The sequence below is a fragment of the Neovison vison genome, chromosome X (assembly GCF_020171115.1).
Source record: "Neovison vison isolate M4711 chromosome X, ASM_NN_V1, whole genome shotgun sequence".
Lineage (NCBI taxonomy): Eukaryota > Metazoa > Chordata > Mammalia > Carnivora > Mustelidae > Neogale > Neogale vison.
In genome coordinates this window covers 73,615,229-73,635,834 of record NC_058105.1, presented here as the reverse complement: position 1 = coordinate 73,635,834, position 20,606 = coordinate 73,615,229, and the positions used below count along the sequence as shown (strand labels likewise).

The 20,606-nt window shown below is 37.8% G+C and overlaps 1 protein-coding gene across 3 annotated transcripts in view; it reads right to left on the bottom strand.

The window, feature by feature from the left end:
* OPHN1 (oligophrenin 1) overlaps nt 1–20,606 on the bottom strand; it is a 560,040-nt gene that overhangs the window by 384,368 nt on the left and 155,066 nt on the right. The gene's annotated exons all lie outside the window — the stretch shown is intronic.

Sequence of the window (20,606 nt, the reverse complement as noted above, 5' to 3'; positions counted from 1 at the left end):
TAGTGCAATTGCTGGGTCATAGGGCAGTTCTATTTTCAACATTTTGAGGAACCTCCATGCTGTTTTCCAGAGTGGTTGCACCACCTTGCATTCCCACCAACAGTGTAGGAGGGTTCCCCTTTCTCCGCATCCTCGCCAGCATCTGTCATTTCCTGACTTGTTGATTTTAGCCATTCTGACTGGTGTGAGGTGATATCTCATTGTGGTTTTGAGAACAAATAATTTTAAAATTTATATGGAACCAGAAAAGACCTCGAATAGCCAAAGGGATATTAACAAAGAAAGCCAAAGTTGGCATCACAATTCCGGACTTCAAGCTCTATTACAAAGCTGTCATCATCAAGACAGCATGGTACTGGCACAAAAACAGACACATAGATCAATGGAACAGAATAGAGAGCCCAGAAATAGACCCTCACCTCTATGGTCAACTAATCTTTGACAAAGCAGGAAAGAATGTCCAATGGGAAAAAGACAGCCTCTTTAATAAATGGTGTTGGGAAAATTGGACAGCCACGTGCAGAAAAATGAAATTGGACCATTTCCTTACACCACACACAAAAATAAACTCAAAATGGATGAAGGACCTCAATGTGAGAAAGGAATCCATCAAAATCCTTGAGGAGAACACAGGCAGCAACCTCTTCGACCTCAGCCACAGCAACATCTTCCTAGGAACATCGCCAAAGGCAAGGGAAGCAAAGGCAAAAATGAACTGTTGGGATTTCATCAAGATCAAAAGCTTTTGCACAGCAAAGGAAACAGTTAACAAAATCAAAAGACAACTGACAGAATGGGAGAAGATATTTGCAAACGACATATCAGATAAAGGACTAGTGTCCAAAATCTATAAAGAACTTAACAAACTCAACACCCAAAGAACAAATAATCCAATCAAGAAATGGGCAGAGGACATGAACAGACGTTTCTGCAAAGAAGACATCCAGATGGCCAGCAGACACATGAAAAAGTGCTCCATATCACTCGGCATCAGAGACATGTTTTAATCTCAATTCCTGTTCTCTCTGACTCCTTCTATCCAAAGCCCATAAAAATTAAAACTACTTAGTTTTACTCCTAAAAGAGTCTCCTTAAGCATTAATTGAGCACCAATTATGGGCAATGGACTAAATGCTTTCTCACCTCTCACCAAACAAATACCCACAAAAATTCTACAAAGGAAAAAGCTGAATTTTGGAGTTGTGGTACTCAAGGGCCCTAAGCTAGCCAGCAGTGTCAAAAGTAGAAGCCAGACAGTCTGTCTGTTTCTCTAGGGCCTTTTCCATGGCAACACAGGCACAACCTGGATATTTTACACATTAACCGTATGGCAGCCTGGGTTAGGTTACGATCAGGCAGGACAACAAATTTCACTTGTTCACACGGTATTCACCAAGGGACCTGAAGTAAGGAGGCAATTAATGAAAAACTTCAGGGTCGTAAGGCCCGACAAATGCTTATATTTTTGGTGAATAATTTTAAATTTTATTAAATGAAAGTCTAATGAAGGTACAAAACTAAATCATATTTAGCTAGCCTTTTGACATATCTCTAGTGAAATTTTAAAAATATTTCCTTCACAAAGAGGTCCAGCCACTCACCAGCCTTGCTACTCTCAGTGGTTCTCAGAGCAGAATCATTATCACCTGGAAGTTTTATGGAAATACACATTCCCAGATCAAACCCCAGCCTTACTGAATCACAAAATGCAGTTTCATATAATCCCTAGGGGATTCATGTGTCCTTTAATGTTGAAGGAGCACTGCTCTCATTAACTAAAGTAATCCATTAGACCATCTTCTAGGAAAGCTCAAAATTTGGGTTATTTTTGGTTCCTTTTTTTCTATTTCTTCTTTAACTCCATAGTTTCATCATCCTCCACCTTTACATCTATGAGATACATAGGTCTATGTGAGTTTTTGCTCTCAGACCAACAGAAAGGGAGACAATACAGACAATATCTATTCCTTTCAATAAAAAGCTAACATGGTTAAGCACAAACACAATAAAACATGTTCAGACCTTTGGTTGGAACAGATTAACCTGCCTAGAATTTTATTGCCATCTTGTCTACATCCCATTTCCAGAAAAGCTTATTTTCAGTATTTAGAGCCTTGAGCCTTTGAACACATCATTGGCAAGAAGGAGGTAGAGAGAGGAGGACGAGAAGCAGAAGTAGCAGAGAGAGAAGCCCGAGAAAGAGGAGAAGGAGGAGAGGAGCGCCTGGGTGGCTCAGTTAGCACGGCGCCTGGTACACCGGTGTTCAATACATGGTAGCTTTCGTTTTACTAATACTTAATACATTAACTGGAGACAAATAAAGGATCAGTGACTTAAAAAAAAAACGTGTCTGACTCATGATTTCATCTCAGGTCATGATCTCATGGGTAGTGGGATTGAGCCCTGTTTCAGGTTCCAAGCTCAGCATGGAGTCTGCTTGAGAATTTCTCTCTCCCTCTCCCTCTGCCCCTCCCCCACTTGCTCACTCTCTCTCTCTCTCAAATAAATAAATAAATCTTTTAAAAAAAAAAAAAGAAGAGAAAGAAGAAGAAGAAACATTTTACGAAGAATAGGGACTGCAGACTAGGTTACCATGCCTTCTCAAATTTCCACACTTTGCAGTAACATTTTCTACTTCAAATCTGATCCACACCAATGTATGAGGAGGATGTTTTCCTGTTTTTCATATTTCATCAGCAAAGAGAACATAAAACTGGCTCCATAGCTGGAAAATAATCACTTATCTCTGGTCTCCTTGGCCAGCAGCAGAAAAGGACAAGCCTGGAACTCCCCCATGTGCTTTCTGTGTCACTCAAGGAAATTAAATAAGAATATTCTTTATATTGCCCTTTCACAAATACCTGGATTCTTTCAGTTTTTTTTCTTGATAAAACAAGGTAGAGTCAATAACCACTCCTCTTTTAGAATTATCTGAACATCTCAGAAACCACAAATATTATAATTTTTTACAGTTATATTATTTTGTAAGTGAAGCCATGGGATAAGAAAGGAGCTGCATTAATTTCCATTTTCATTATTTGCACCAATTTCTCTTCTCCAGACCTTTGGTCTGATTGAAAACACTACTTCAGGGGCGCCTGGGTGGCTCAGTGGGTTAAGCCGCTGCCTTCAGCACAGGTCATGATCCCAGAGTCCTGGGATCGAGTCCCACATCGGGCTCTCTGCTCGGCAGGGAGCCTGCTTCTTCCTCTCTCTCTTTCGGCCTGCCTCTCTGCCTACTTGTGATCTCTGTCTGTCAAATAAATAAATAAAATCTTTAAAAAAAAAAAACACTACTTCACATTTGCACAGAGCTTGAAAAAGTTTATGAAGGACTTTCCAAAAGCACTCTCATTTATTCCTCTTGAATACACAAAGGTAGGTATTACCACACTTACCTTATAAACAAACATAAAAAACGAGACAATGCAGAGACAAATCACATTCACAAATATGAACAAGCATAAATTAGGAGCTCTTCATTGAAAGAAAGTCTCATATATTCAGCCTCTGTACTAAGAAAAGTGTCAGGAATGAGCCATGTATTTCAGATAAATGAGTTGGGTAACTATTGGACTCCAAAGAATCAATAGATAACATAGAAATGCTTGTTATGTATGAGGCATTTATTTCCTTATTAAAATAAAATTTAATACATCATTCTAGACCATGTAAAATCATTATTTTATCTTCCCTAATACTTCTGCATCCCTGTCCACCAAGCTTCTATCTCATAATTGTTCAAGGTATCTTTGTATATGTGCTGCCGAAGTGAGCACGTTCAAGGTATCTTTGAGGATTCTCTCTTCACCACCTTCTTAATCATGGGCCTTCTATGTTTTTCCCTCACTCCTTCTAGAATGTAGCTGGATAGTGTATTTTAGGCAACTGAAATTTTCTGGGAATACGGTAGAATAAACAGGATTAATTAGGCAGGTAATTAATGCTGTACAGAAACCAATTTACTTATCACTCTTCTCTTCTATGAAATCATAATGGAATATACTCTTATATCTAGATTACTTTGTTCTGCACAATATCTTAGAAATTCATCTATCTGTAATTCATTATTTTTGTTGCTGAGTAGGTTCCATTGGATAAATATACCATTATTCATTCATTCACCTATTTATGGACATTGTGCTGTTTCTAGTTTTTCACTATTGTGAAGAATGTTACTTTAAAATTTCATGTATAGTTTGGCTATTGTGGACATTCTATACATGAATTTTTAAAGTAACATTCTTCACAATAGTGAGACAAACCATAAGTGACTCTTAATCTCACAAAACAAACTGAGGGTTGCTGGGGGGAGGGGGGTTGGGAGAAGGGGGTGGGGTTATGGACATTGGGGAGGGTAGGTGCTTTGGTGAGTGCTGTGAAGTATGTAAACCTGGCGATTCACAGACGTGTACCCCTGGGGATAAATATATATGTTTATAAAAAATTAAAAAATCATTTAAAAAATTCATGTATAAATCTTTCTAGGACATACATTTTTACTTATCTTGGGTAAATACATAAGGGTCCAATAAACGGGTTATAAGATTAGTTGTAAGTGTATCTTACAACATATAAGAAAATGTCAAACTGTTTTCCAAAGTCAATGTACTATTTTGTATTCTTATAACAATATATGAGAATTTCAATTGATCCACATATCTTCCAACATTTGGTAACTTACCTTAAAATCTTTTTAGTAAAGTATTGCAGACATACAATGTTATATTAGTTTTATGTTTACAACATAGTGATTCAATAACTCTATACATTATGCTACACTCACAAGTATAGCTACCATCTGTCACCATATAATGCTATTAAAACGCCACTCACTATATTCCCTATGTCATACCTTTCATCCCAGTGATTTATTCATTCCATAGCTACAAGCCTGCACCTCCCACTGTCTTTCACTCATTTTGCCCGTTAGCCCACTCACCTCTAGTCTGGCAACCACCAGTTCCTTCTCTGTGTTTGTGGGTCTGTTTCTGCTCCTTTTTTCCCCACTATGAGTGAAATCATATGATATTTGTCTTTCTCTGACCTATTTCACTTAGCATAATCCTCTCTAGGTCCATCCATGTTGTAATAAATGGCAAGATTTCATTCTTTTTTATGGCTGAATAATATTTCATTGTATGCATATACCACATCTCCTTTATCCATTCGTCCACTGATGGACACTTGAGTTCCTTCCATATCTTGCCTATTGTGAATAAAGCTACACTAAAAATCTGGTAACTGACTTTTTAAATTTTAATTTTAACCATTTCAATGGCTGTGTGGTGGTATCTCACTATAGTTTTAGTTTGCATTTTCTTGATGACTAATGGTGCTAAGTAGTTTATCATTTACTTGTTGGGTATTTATCTTTTTTCATGAAGGGTCTGTTAAAATTCTTGCCAGTTTTATAACTGGATTTTTGTCTTCTTATTGTTGAGCTACTGAGGTATAAGACTTTTTTATAAATCCTGGATACAAATTTTTTTCTGTAATATATATTATAAACAACAGATTATATAATATATATGACAGATTATATAATATATATGATATTCTCTAATAAACTAAAGGTTTAAGAATCTAAGGATTCTCTGTTCAAGATAAAAGATTGAATCTTGATAATACCAGTGTACTTTGCTGTGCATTAAGTATAGTCAATCAGATCACTCTTTCCCCAGCTCTGCTGTAGCACTGAAAATCAACAGCATCACAACAATGATAGCTGTGAAAACCAACAGGCTAGCAGACACCAGAGAGGGCAGAATGGGGCTGGAGTTTCACAAGGCTGCGCTCTTACAGAACTATCACTATTTGTCCATTTTAATGGAAGGCTCCATTCTTAAGGCTTGCCTCAGTCTTAACCCAAAGCTCATTCTGTATAAATAGTGCTTGGGGCGGGGGGCATTTGTCAAAAATAATCATCTCAAGTTTTTAAAATTGTAGTAGCCCAAGGAAATGTAAAAGTTGGAGTTATCAAGAGGTTGACCGAAATATTTGCTTGCATATATAAATTGTGATTTATAAAAATTTTTATTTGATCAATTCAGATGCCTAGAATATATTTCTCATATATATTTTGTCTTCATCCACCATTCCCAGCTCACGGCTCCCTAAACCCTTGAAATTTCCTAAGTGATGACAGCCATGAAATTGCATTTTGTTAGGTTAATGGCATGACTTTTAGACCACACCTAAAAATGGGGACTGGTTGTCAGGACAACTAACCATGTGATTAGAGCATTAGAACTCTCATTCTCACTCCCCTGACCTCTGGAGGGAGAGAGGCTGGAGGTTGAATCAACCACCAATGAATGATCAATCATGCCTATGTAATGAAACCTCCATAAAAACCCAAAAGGAACTTCCAGGTTAGTAAACATGTAGAGAAGTGGGGAGAATGGTATGCTCAGACAGGGCATGGAAGCTCCACACCCTTCTCCCATAATATGCCTTATATATACCTTCTATATGGCTGTTCTTATGTTATATTCCTTTATAATAAAACTGTAATCTAGTAAGTAAAATATTTCTTTGAGTTCTGTGAGTCTTTCTAGAAAATTAATCAAACCTAGTAAGGGCATTGTTGGAACCTCTAGTTTACAGCCAGTTGATCAAAAGAACTGGACTTGTGACAGACATCTGAAAGCAGTAGTGCAGTGTTGTACAACTGAAAACTTAACCTGTAGAATCTGGTTTCCAGGGAGATAGTGTCATAACTGAGTTGAATAGTAGGACATCTACCTGGTATTCAGAGAACTGCTTGTTAGTGTGGGGAATTCACTCCCAAAAATACATTGGAATTGGGTCCAGGAACCCAAAATGCTTCATAAAGATTTAGAGAATGACAATTTGGAGAATGACATGTGCCCATGACCTATGCAAAGCAACAACCTATCCCTAAAAATCTAGAAAGACATGTGCATGTGAAGGTATGTGTGCACACCCCAGGCTGTGTCTATGTCCATGAAAGGTTTGAGATGGACCCAATCGCTCACTTCTATCTGAACTTAAGGCCCTGAACAAGCAGGGAGAGAATGGTAGGCAGAGTTGCAAACTGACATAACATACACCAACACAGCCCTTCACCAAAGGCTAGGAAACTTGCTGCCTCAAGGTATCTCATGGAATCCTTATCCAATCAGTAGGTGATCACTAAGCTAAACTACCAAAGACTTCAGCAGTTAAACACAATAAAAATATAGAATTTAATACAGAATTTGTTCAAGAAGTCAATAAACAAGGAAACAACAACAGACACATAAACCATGGGGAAAGAGAGAGGTTCTCATTTCAAGAATTGTCACATTACGGGCTCTCTGATCAGCAGGAAGCCTGCTTCTCTCTCTCTCTCTCTGCCTGCCTCTCTGTCTACCTGTGATCTCTGTCTGTTAAATAAACAAATAAAATCTTAAAAAAAAAGAATTGTTACATTACATAATATTTTTTTAAAGATTTTATTTATTTATTTGACAGAGAGAGATCACAAGTAGGCAGAGAGGCAGGTAGAGAGAGAAGGAGGAGGAAGCAGGCTCCCTGCTGAGCAGAGAGCCAGATGCGGGACTCGATCCCAGGACCCCGAGATCATGACCTGAGCTGAAGGCAGCGGCTCTACCCACTGAGCCACCCAGGCGCCCCCACATTACATAATATTAAATGCATACTTTTCAATAAGAAATTAGGAGATACACAGAAACAGGAAACTTTGACTTATACTAAAAAAAAATGTAATCAACAGAAACTGTCCATGAGGAAGCCCAAACATTGGACTTACTAGACAAAGATTTTAAATGAGCTATTCTAAATATATTCAAAGAATCAAAGAGCACCATACCTAAAAAAACTAAAGGAGAAAATGAGAAAAATGTCTCACCAAATACAGAATATCAATAGTGAATTGAAGAATACTTTTAAAGAATCCACTAAAAATTCTGTAGTTAAAAAACACAATAACAGACATGGAAAATTTACTACATAACCTTAAGATTAGAATTGGGCAGACAGAAGAATCAGTGAAGCTAAACAGAGGTCAACTGAGACTACCAAATCTATAGAACAGAAAGAAAAAAGAAGGCAGAAAAATCAACAGACTCTCAGAGACCTACGAGGCACCATAAACATAACAACACACACAATGGGAATCCTAGAATAGGAAAGGGAGACGAAGAAAGAATATTTGCCACATTTAATAAAAACTAAAAATCATCTTCATTCCCAAAAAGCTCAATAAACACCTAAAGAAAGATAAACTCAGACATACACACCTAAAACTATCACAGTCAACTGCTAAAAGATAGAGACAAGATAGAGACAAAATCTTTTAAAAAAGCAAAAGGAAAAACTCTTCATCAACAAGGAATCCTCAAAAAGATTACCAGCTGAATTTTTCATCAGGAATCATGAAGGATCAGACAGTAAAGTTGCATACTCAAAATACCAGGGTAGAGGGAACTATCAAGATAATGAGTAAGGGACAGGCGAGGCTAGGAAGTGGAAGACAGGTAGGGAGCTACATGACTAGTCTCAAAGAAATCCCAGATGTGAAGAAATGTTATAGATGAGATTAACCAGAGAGAAGGGAAGGTAACAAATCCACCACTTTTGTTCTAAATATAGACAGGATAGTCTCATGATATTTACAAATCTATCATGTTTGTTTTTACATGTTATTGACAAGATATGGTCAGATTTCTATAAAAGACAGACCATAAAAGCCCTCAGTGGCAACCCATTCAGGACCTCTCTCACACCACAGAGCTCACACTACAGAGATCCTTTTCCTTACTTTCTAATCTCAACTTTACTTAATAAATTTTCACCTCACTTCACCCTTTTGTGTCCAGGAAGATTCATTCCTCAACTCTGTGAGACAAAAACCCTGAAACAATAATATTGTACATCTAGCAAAGTTAAATTTCAAAAGTTAAGATATTCCCAGATAAACAAAAACTGAATTAGTTGCTAGTATATCTACTCTACACTAAATACTAAAGAGAGTCTACCAGGCTAAAATCAAAGATAAATAAACCAGTATTTGGGACTATGCTGTCAGAACAGAAAGACCCTAGGTTGGTCTAGACCCATGAATAAAATACAATAACTATCAAATCATCTTAAATACCCAAGAAATCAACCTGAACACTAACAGAACAAACTTCACAACTAAAGGGAGAGAAAAGACCACACTGAAGAAGGTAGGAAGTGAGAAGACATGGTTTGAGGAAGAAATGGATCATGTGTGCTGCAGATAAGAGGGAGTCATGGTCACAGAGAAGGGGGAGAGAGAAGCACACAATTGAACACACAAGGAGAATGTTTTCCCAAAGCCATTGATTGGGGAATGTGAGGGGGCTGCTGAGTTTCCTGAGTTCTTGTAACCAGTAGGGCTTAAAGTTTGGAGTTTTGGATGTCAGCAGGGTTGGCTGGTATGAGACTGGAGGGAACTGCACCGCTGCTGGAGTGAGGGCAGGCAAAAAAAAAAAAAAAAAAAAAAAAGGCGGGGAGGCAGACAGCCTGGAAAAAGCAATCTGAAAAATACCTGGGACACACAGAGGGGAGATTATTCATTCTACTTTAAGTGCTTCCCTGAGAGACAGTGCTCACAGAGATGTTTCTGTGGGGACAAAAGAGCAGACTGGTCCCATTCCATTCCCTCTCCCCTTAGCATAAACACAGAGCCACCTGCAGGAAGCAGCACAGGGCCTACACAGGTTGCCTGACTTGATTACAACAATTTTCACCTCTGTGCTCTGGCGGGACTACCCTGCTCAGTCAAGATTGCCTCAGTCCCAGCATGGCAGGACCCTCCCCACAAAGTCCAGCATAATCCCCTACCCACAACACATCCCTAAAGCATGCAGTATTAAAAGTCAACAGTCTTGACAGAATTAGAGCCCAAAGGTCAGTGGGCTGCTCCTGGTGAGAAGTAGTCAAAAAAACCTTGAGGCAGACAACATGGAAACAAAAATCTCAAAAATCCCTGGGGCACAAAGGGGAAAATTATTCACTCTTCTCAGAGTGCTTCTCTAAGAGGCAGCCTTCAGTGAGACACCTCTCCAGGAACAAAGAAGCTGGCTAGAGCCATTTCCCTTCCCCCTCCAGCATAAATGCAGAGACACCTGCAGGAAGGAGCTCAGGGCTGACACAGGTTGCCTAACTTGTTTATACCAACTCTCGGATCTCTGCACTTTGGTGGGACTGCCCTTCTCCATCAAGCTTGACCCAGTCCCAGAGTGCAGGCCATTCTCGCAGACTAGAAGAAAACCCTACTAACACCATGTCTCCTGACTAGAGTTCCAAATACTTTAGTTCTAGATAAAATAGGATCCACTCTTTTTGCATGAGCACACTGCAGCATACATAGTTAAAATTGCCACATTCTGGCCAAGGACTAAACACTGCCCACTGCAGGCAAGGAGAGGTTTACTAATGACTGGCCTAAAATATTGAGCAGACAAAACATAACAACAGAGCACAGAAGCACACATTCTGAAGTGACAAGCCCAGGACACTACATGACCACTTCTTCATAAAGCCATTACTCTCAAGAACAGGAAACAGAACAGGCTTTTCTAACACAGAGGAGAAGACAAAGACATAGACAAAATGATAAGATAGAAGAATTTATTGCAAATGAAAGAATAAGATGAGGTCTTGGGCAGAGTTCTAAACAAAGCATATATAAGTAATATAATTGATAGAGAATTTAAAGTAACATTCATAAGGATACTCACTGGACTTGAAAAAAGAATGGAAGGCAACTAGGAGAATTTTACCAAAGATATAAAAGTTAAAAAGGAATCAATCAGAAATGAACAATGCAATAACTGAGACTGGAAAGAAGCTTAATGCAATGAACAAAAGACTGAAAGGAGATTTATGAAACACAAGAATAGACTTAGTGATTCCATCAACTGTAAAAACATTCATACTACAGGAGTCACAGAAGAGGAAAAGAGAGAAAGATAGGCAGAATATTTATTTGAGGAAATAATAGGTAAAAACTTCCTTAATTTAGGAAGGAAAGAGACATCCAGATCTAGGAGACAGAGAGAACACCCATTACAATTAACAAAAGCAGGTCAAAACCAAGACATGTTACAATTAAATATAGTAATAAAGAAAAAAAAACTCTTAAAAGCAGCAAGACAAAGGAAGTCCCTAACTTACAAGACAAGATGCATAAGGATAACTGCTGCCCTAGCAACAGAAACTTGGCAAGCCAGAAGATAGTGGCATAATAAATTCAATGTACAGAATGAAAAAAAAATCTATAGCCAAGAATACCTATCCAGCAAGGCTATCATTCAGAAAGAAGAGTTAAAGAATTTCCCAAACAAAACCTAAAGAATTTCATGGTCACTAAACCAGCCCTGCAAGAAATATTAAAGGGGATTCCTTGAGTGGAAATGAGAGGCCAAAACTGACAAAGACAAGAAAGGATCACAGAAATCTCCATAAATAATGACAAAACAAGTAAAAAAAAGCACTAAATACATATCACTAATTACTCTGAATGTAAATAGACAAAAGTTTCATGAAAAGATATAAGGTGGGATGCCTGGGTGGCCCAGTTGGTTAAGCGGCTGCCTTTGGCTCAGGCCATGATCCCAGCATCCTGGGATTGAGGCCCACATGGGACTCCTTGCTCAGCAGGGAGCCTGCTTCTCCCTCTGCCACTCTGTCTGCCTGTGGGCACTTGCTCTCTATCTCTCTCTCTGACAAATAAATAAATAAAATATTTTTTAAAAAGATAAAAGGTGTCAGAATGGGAAAAAAAAACCCTATATGTGGCTTACTCATTTAAGGCCTAAAGATGCCTGCAGATTAAAAGAAAGGGGATGAAGAAACATTCATCATACAAATAGACATCAAAAGAAAGCTATTGGGATTGGGAGGGAGACAAACCATAAGTGACCCTTAATCTCACAAAACAAACTGAGGGTTGCTGGGGTTGGTAGAAAGGGGGTGGGGTTATGGACATTGGGGAGGGTATGTGCTTTGGTGAGTGCTGTGAAGTGTGTAAACCTGGCGATTCACAGACCTGTACCCCTGGGGATAAAAATATATTATATGTTTATAAAAAATTAAAAATTAAAAATAAAAATTTAAAAAAAAGAAAGCTATTGTATCAATACATATATTGGACAAATTAGACATTACAACAAAGACTGTAACAAGAGATAAAGAAGGGCAATACAGGGGCACCTGGGTGGCTCAGTGGGTTAAAGCCTCTGCCTTTGGCTCAGGTCATGATCCCAGGGTCCTGGGAGCCCCGCATTGAGCTCTCTGCTCAGCAGGGAGCCTGCTTCCTCCTCTCTCTCTGCCTGCCTCTTCCTACTTGTGATCTGTCTGTCAAGTAAATAAATAATAAATAAAATCTTAAAAAAAAAAAAGAAGTTCACTACATAATCATAAAAGGGAAAGTCCAACAAGACTATCTAAAAATTGTAAATGTTTATGCACCCAACATGGGAGGACCCAAATATATAAAATAATTAATAACAAACATAAAGGAATGCAATCATAATAATACAATAACAGTAGGGGACATTAACACCCCACTTACATCAATGGACAGATGATCTAAAGATAACAAAAGGAAACAACTTTAAATGATGAACTGGACCACATGGATTTAACAGATAATATTCAGAACATTCCAACCTAAAGCAGCAGAATACACATTCTTTTCAAGTGCCCATGGGCCATTCTCCAGAACAGATCACATATTAGTTCACAAAACAATACACAATATATATGAAAAGACTGACTCATACCATGTATTGTTTTCTGACCACAAATCTATGAAACTTAAAGTCACCCACAAAGCCAATGCGGCGCTTGATCCCAGGACCCTGAGATCACGACCAGAGTTGAAATCAGATACTTAAGTGACTGAGCCACCCAGGTGCCCTTTGAATTTTTACTTATAAGGGATATTGGTTTCTAGTATTCTATTGTTGTGATGTCTTTGTCTAGTTCTGGTATCAAGATAATACTGGACTCAAAAAATGAGTAAAGAAGTGTTGCCATGTAATTTATTTTGTGAAAATTTTGGGAAGGTTTAGTATTGATTCTTTCCTAGGTGTTTTTGTAATGTTTACCAGTGAAGCCTTATTGCCCTAAGATTTTTTGTTTGTACAATTTTTTAGATTATTAATTCATTCTCATTTCTTGTCATATGTCTGTAAACATTTTCTATTTCTTTTTGAGTTAGTTTAAGTAATTTGTGTGTATCTAGGAATTTCCATTTCATCTACATTGTCTAACTTTTTGGTGTCTAATTGTTCATAATATTCCTCTATAATTCTTTTTTATATGTCTCATCTTTCATTCCTGATTTTAGTAATTTGAATCTTTTCCCTTTTTCTTCTTGGTCCTTGTAACTAAAAGCTTTTTAATTTTGATGATTTGGTTTCATGGCTTTTATTAATTTTCTATTATCTTATTTTCTAATCCCTTTTATTATTTCATTCCTTCTACTTGCCTTGTGTTAATAATTCCTTCTTTTTCTAGTTTCTCCTGATATAAAAGTATGTTGTTAATTTCAGATATCTCACATATTTCTGATATTTCTCCTTTTGTAACTTGAAACCATGTATCTTCCTGTATACATTGTGTTAATTTTATTGCAGAAGTTTTGTATGTTGTATTTTTGTTTCCATTTATCTCATAGTATTTTCTAATTTATCTTCTGGTTTCTTCTTTGATCCCTTGGTTATTTAGAAGTGTGTTAAATTTCCACATATCTGTGAATTTCCAAATTCTTTCCTGTTGATTTTTTAAATTATTTTTTGTTTGTTTTTTGTTTGTCTGTTTTTTTACTTATTTGAGAAAGAGATTGTGAGAGAGAATGAGATCTTGCACAGGGAGGAAGGGAAGAGGGAGAAGCAGTCTCCCCACTGAACAGGTTGCCTGATGGCCAGACTCCATCTTAGGACCCTGGAATCATGATCTGAGCTGAAGGCAGATGCTTAACTGACTGAACCACAAGCACCCCTCCTGTTGATTTCTAATTTTATTCCACTTTGGTAAGAGACCATATTTTGTAGGATTTTAATTCTGTTAAATTTTTGGAGGCCTAGCATATGTTTTCTTGAGGACATTCTTGTGCATTTGAGAAAATGGTGTGTTTTTCTGTTGTTGGGTGGAGTATTTTATAGATGTATGTTATGTCTATTGGTTTACAATGCTGTTAATGTCTTTTATTTCCTTGTTTTTTCCTACTTTTTCTATCCATCATTGAAAATGAGATATCAAAATCTCCATCTGTTATTGTTGATTTCTCTATTTCTTTCCTATCTATCAGGTTTCTGCTTCATGTACTCATATCTCTGTTGATAGATGAATGTCTGTTTATAATTGTGATTTCTTTCTGTTGGATTAACAATTTTATCATTAGTATATGTTCTTTGTCTCTAGTCCCAATTTTTGTCTTAAGGTATATTTTGTCTTTTATTATTATAAACATTCCTTCTCCCTTTGGTTACTGATTGCATAGCATATCATTCTCCATCCTGTAACTTTCAAAGTATCCGTGTCTATGATAGAAGAAAGTGTTTTATAGACAGCTAAGGGTCACTTTTTAAATCCATTCTACCACTCCCTGGCTTTGATTAGTTTTTTGTTTTTGTTTTACTATATTCATGTTTATTTTAATACAGACAAGGTAGGATTTACATATGACTTTAATGTTCTGTATGCCTCACATAGCTTTTGTTCCTCTGTTCTACCATTATTTCTTTCCTTTGCATAAAGTAGCTTATCCAGTATACTCTTTAATTAGTTCAATTTACTATATATTTTCAGATATTTTCTTAGTGGTTGTCCTGGGAATTACAATTAATACTTTAGTGACACAATGTAGGGTAGATTAATACCAATTCCAATTGCATAAAAATCTTTTCTCCAATATAGCTGCTACCTACCCTTTCTTTTGTACCATATTTTCATACAAATTGTACTTCATGTTTTAATTTGATAAATATAACTTTGTATGTATTGCTATACAGTTTCCTTCTTAACATATATAAGAAGAAAAGAGTTACAAATAAAATGCATTTATTTTGTCTTCTATATGTATTTGTGTATAGTTGTAAATGGGACTGATCCCTTCATTTCTCTTTCTGCTGCTTTCTTATTGGTGTTTAGAAATGCAACAGATTTATTTTAAGATTTTATTTTTTTACTTTGAAAGAGAGAGAGAGCAAGAGCAGGGTTGGAGGGGCAGAAGCAGACTCCCTGCTGAGCAGGGAGCTCAATGCAGGGCTCGACTGCAGAACCCAGAAATAATGACCTGAGCTGAAGGCTGACTGACTGAACTACCGAGGCACCCTAAAAGGCAACAGGTTTTTGTACACTGATTTTGTATCCTGAGAGTTTATTGAATTCATGTGTCAGTTCTAGCAGTTTTTTGGTGGAGTCTTTCAGGTTTTTCACATAGAGTATTATGTCATGCACAAATAGTTTTACCTCTTCCTAGCTGATTTGGATGACTTTTATTTCTTTTTGTTGTCTGATTGTTGTGGTTAGGACTTCCAGTGCTATGCTGAGTAACACTGGTGAGAGTGAATATCCCTGTCTTTTTCCTGACAATAGAGAAAAAGCTCTCAGTTTTTCCCCACTAGAGATATTAGCTGTGAGTTTTCATGTATGGCCTTTATTACGTTGTGGTATGTTCCCTCCAACCTTACTTTTTTGAGGGCTTTTATCATGAATGGATGTTGTACTTTGTGTAGTGCTTTTTCTGCATGTACTGAAAGGATCATATGGTCCTTATCCTTTCTTTTATTAATGCGGTGTATCACAGGGACTGATTATTAGCAAATATTGAACCACACTTGCAACCCAGGAAAAAATCCCACATGCTCAGGGTCAATGATTCTTTTAATATATTGTTGGAGTCTGTCTGCTAGTATTTATTGAGAATTTTTTCATTCCTATTCATCATGGATATTGGCTTAGAGTTCTCTTTTTAGTGGAGTCTTTATCTGGTGTTAATATATGGATAATACTGACCTCACAGAATGAACCTGGACGTTTTCTTTCCTTTTTATTTTTTAGAATAGCTTGAGAGGTATAGATATTATGTCTGCCTTAAGCATTTGGTAGAATTCACTGGTGAAGCCATCTTGTCCTGGACATTTGTTTTTTAGGATTGTTTTATTACTGATTCAATTTTTTGCTGGTTATCAGTCTTTTCAAGTTTTCTATTTGTTCCTCCTTCATTTTGTTAGTTAATATATTTGTAAAAATTTATCCATATCTTCCAGTTTGTCCAATTTTTTGCCATATAGTTTTCCTGTGGTGTTAGTTGTTCTTTATCCTCTCTCCTTTCTGCTTTTATTTATTGGGTTCTTTTTCCTTTTTTAAGTCTGATATACATTTATAAATTTTATTAGTTTTTTTCAAAGAACGAGCTCCTGGTTTCATTGATCTTTTCCACTGGGATTTTCTTAGTCTTTATATCATTTATTTCTGCTTCAATCTGTATTCTTTCTTTCCTTCTGCTGGCTTTAGACTTCATTTGTTGTTGTTGTTGTTGTTTTTCATACCTCCTCTAGATGTAAGGTTAGCTTCTTTATTTGAAATATTTGCCTCTTGAGGTATGCATGTATTGCTATCCCTTCCCATCTGAGGACTATTTTTGTTGCATTCCAAAGATTTTGGACCACTGTGCTTTCGTTTTCATTTTTTCCATGTATTTTATATTTCTTCTTTAATTTCCTGGTTGACCAATTCCTTGTTTAGGAGCATGTTGGTTTTATGATCCTAAGCATGGGGCTTTATGATCCTTCCAAACCTTTTCTGGTGGTTGACTTGTAGTTTCATAGAATTATGGTCAGAAAATATGCCTGATATGATCTTAATCATTTTATACTTGAGGCCTGACTTGTGACCCAGTACATGATCTATTTTGAAGAATGTACCATGTGCACTTGAAAGGTATATTCGCTGCATTAAGACGGAATGTTCTAAATAAATGTTAAGTCCATCTGGTCCAGTATGTCATTGAAAGCCATTTTTCTTTGTTGATTTTCTGCTTAAATAATCTGCCCATTGATGTAAGTGGAGTGTTAAAGTCCCCAACTATTTGTGTATCATTATCAATTATTTATTTTATGTTTGTTATTGTTTTATATATTTGGGTGCTCCCATGTTGGGTATATGAGTATTTTCAATTGTAATATCTCCTTGTTGAATTGTCCCTTTTATTAAGATATAGTATCCTTTTTTCATTTATTATTTCAGTCCTTGGTTTAAAATCTAGTTTGTCCAAAATAATTATTGCTACTCTGGTTTTCCTTTGATGTCCACATGCATGATAAATTATTTTTCATCCACTCACTTTCAATATCCAGGTGTCTTTGGGTCTCAAATGAGTGTCTTGTAGTCAGAATGTAGATACACTTTTTTTTATTCTGTTCTGAGACCCTGTCTTTTGATTGGTACATTTAGTCCATTTACATTCAGAGTAATTATTATTTTTTTTAATTTGACAGAGAGAGAGAGATATCACAAGTAGGCAGAGTGGCAGGCAGAGGGGAAGAGGGAAGCAGGCTCCCTGCTGAGCAGAGAGACTGATGTGGGGCTCGATTCCAGGACCCTGGGACCATGACCTGAGCAACAGGCAGAGGCTTAGCCCACTGAGCCACCCAGGTGCCCCCAGAGTAATTATTGATAGATATGTTTTTGGTGCCATTTTATTACTTGTTTTGTCATTATTTCTGGGGATTTTCTCTGATTCTTTCTTATCTTTGTAACTTTTAGTCTTTCCATTCAAAGAGTCCTCCTTTAGTCTTTGTCTGGGAAACTCTTTATCTCTCCTTCTATTTTTGAATGATAGCCTTGCTGGATAGAATATTCTTGGCTGCATATTTTTCCATTCAGCAAGTTGCATATGTCGTGCCACTCCCTTCTAGCTTGCCAAGCTTCTGTGGAGAGAGGTGCTGCTAGCCTTATTTGTCTTTCCTTATAAGTCAGCGACTTTTTTTTGTCTTGCTGCTTTTAGGATTTTCTTCATCACTGTATTTTGTTAATTTAATTGCAGCATGTCTTGGTATTGGCCTGCTTTTGATGATTTTGTTGGGAGTTCTCTGTGACTCCTAGATCTAGATAACTGTTCCCTTCCCCATATTAGAGAAGTTTTCAGCCATTATTTACTCAAATAAATTTTCTGCCAACTTTCCTCTCTCTCTCTTCTGGGACTCCTATAATACAAATGTTACTATGTTTGATGTAGTCACTGATTTCCCTAAGTCTATTCTCATATTCTGTAATACTTTCGTTTTTTCAGTTTCATTATTTTCTATTATTTTGTCTTCTATATCACTTATTTGTCCTTATGCTTCTGCTATTCTTGTTTTCATTACATCCAGTCTGATTTGAATCAGAATTACTGCATTTTTCATTTCATTTAACTTTTTTATCTCTGCAAGGACCTTCCTGAAGTCTTCTATTCTTTTCTCAAGACCAGTGAGTATCTTTAATATTTTTGTTTTAAATTCTCCCTCATTTACATTGATTGTATCTGTTTTGATTAGATCTCTGGTCATGATTTTATCTTGTTTTCATTGGGATGAATTCCCCTATCTTGACATTTTGTCTAAATCTCTGACATCTTCTTTGTGTTAGAAAAGCCTGTTTTGTTTCCTGCTCCTGAGATTAATGGCTTTATGAAGAAGAGGTCATATGCTGTCCAGGGCCTGGACCTTCAGGAACTGTCTCTGGTATGCGCTGCATGAACTCTGTGTTGTGTTTTGGCTGCTCTGTACTTCAGGCCAGTTATCTACCGAGGCTCTCCTTGTCTGCAGTAGGCAGTGTTTGGTCTGTGGCCAGAGTGCTATGAGTTTAACTAGGTGTACTGTGGTGTGCTTATTAAATGAGACTTGATGCTACTTCCTCTAGAACTGAAGCCTTGCAGAACTCTCTAGTTGGGAGATGTTATGTGGGCAGAAGTACTTGCTGGACTTCTGGGAGAGAGGCCCACCATGTTGGGCCTGAGGCAATCTTGTCCAAAATGGGCACTACAGCAGAGCACAGAGGCCCTGGTGTAAGTGGGTCAGATAGCCAGTGTGGGTGCTGTGCTGTTTACCACATTTGGGTGGCTCTGTGTTTATGGTGAGGGGTGGGGGTGAGGAGAATGGCACTAACCAGCTCCTTTGTCCCTAGAGAGCCCTACCCGTCAATGTTGCCACACAGGGTAGCACTCCAAGAGAAGCTAGTAATCTCCCCTCTGTGTGTCCCAGGCTTTTTTCACATCACTGATTCCACACTGTCTGCCTCTGTATTGTTTTCTTTCCTTCTCTCCAGGAGCAGCTCAGTTCCCTCTGGGCTCTATCTCAGCCAAGCCTGCTGACTTTTAAAACTCTAGGTTTTAGGGAATTGGTGTGGGCAGGGGCCTGTCCTCATCTTCTGGGGGAGAGTCTTGCCATGCTGGGACAGAGGGAAGTTTTACAGAGAAGTGCAGTCATGCCAGAGTGCAGGGCCACGGGACTTGGAACAAGCAGGTTAGGCAGCTAATACAGAAGCCAAGCTGCCCTTTGCAGGTGGCTCTCCATATATGCTGAGAGTTAGGGGAGGAAAATGTTGCCTGCCTGGCTCCTTTATCACTGGTGATATGTCCTGTGAATGCTTCCACTCAGGCAAGTGCTCCAAGAAGGGTGAATAATCTCACCACTGTGAGCCTGAGGCATTCCTCAAATCACTGTTTCCTTTCAATCTACCCCTGGCTTGTTTGTCTGCCTTCTCATCCTAAGTAGTGCAGCGCCTTAAGGTTCTATCTCAGCCAAGCCCACTGACCTTTAAAACTCTAGTCTTCGAAGCCCCCTGATTGCAAAAACTCAGAAAAATCAGCCCCTCTCATTTTCCTAGGCAATGGCTCTTATAAATTCCCCTGTGTGCTCCTCTCTCTCTCGCCTTTCTCTACAACCAGGTCTCCCTTCCTTCTTCAGTACCTGCAATACCTTTCTCCCCCAAAACATATCTCTGCACTTCCTACCTTCTTCCATGGGGTCTCTTCTCTCCTTCTAGTTGTGGAGTTTGTTCTGTCAGTCTTCAACGTGGCTTCTTGAGTTTTCAGAAATATTTGATAGTTATCTAGTTCTGTTCAAGGGACAAGAGGAGCCTAGGGTCCTAGTACTATGCAGCCCCCTCAGTTGCTTCTCACCCTAAGAGTACTACTCATAGGGTACTACTCATACTACTACACAATAAACTGAGCATCAAAAGAGTACTACTCATAGAGTACTACTCATACTACTACACAATAAACTGAGCATCAAAAGGGTCCGTGCAGAAAACTAGAAAGGCCAATACAAGAACCATCACCCTTCCTGTCCTGTACAAACATAGTTATAGCTCCTCAAGGCCAAAAAGTATCACTCTTGAATAGGCTCATGTTTTGTTGCCTTTTTTTTAGATATGCAGGCAGGCAGCAATTTTTATTTAAAGGAACTTTTCCTATTTTTTTATAACTACTTGCAAGTATAACTATCTGGGAATTCTGATGATGGCTTCCCAAACATCGCACTTCTATTGTCTAGAAATTGTCCCACTTTTAAAAACCTTTATGCCTCCTAGTCAACTTAGAGTTACACTCT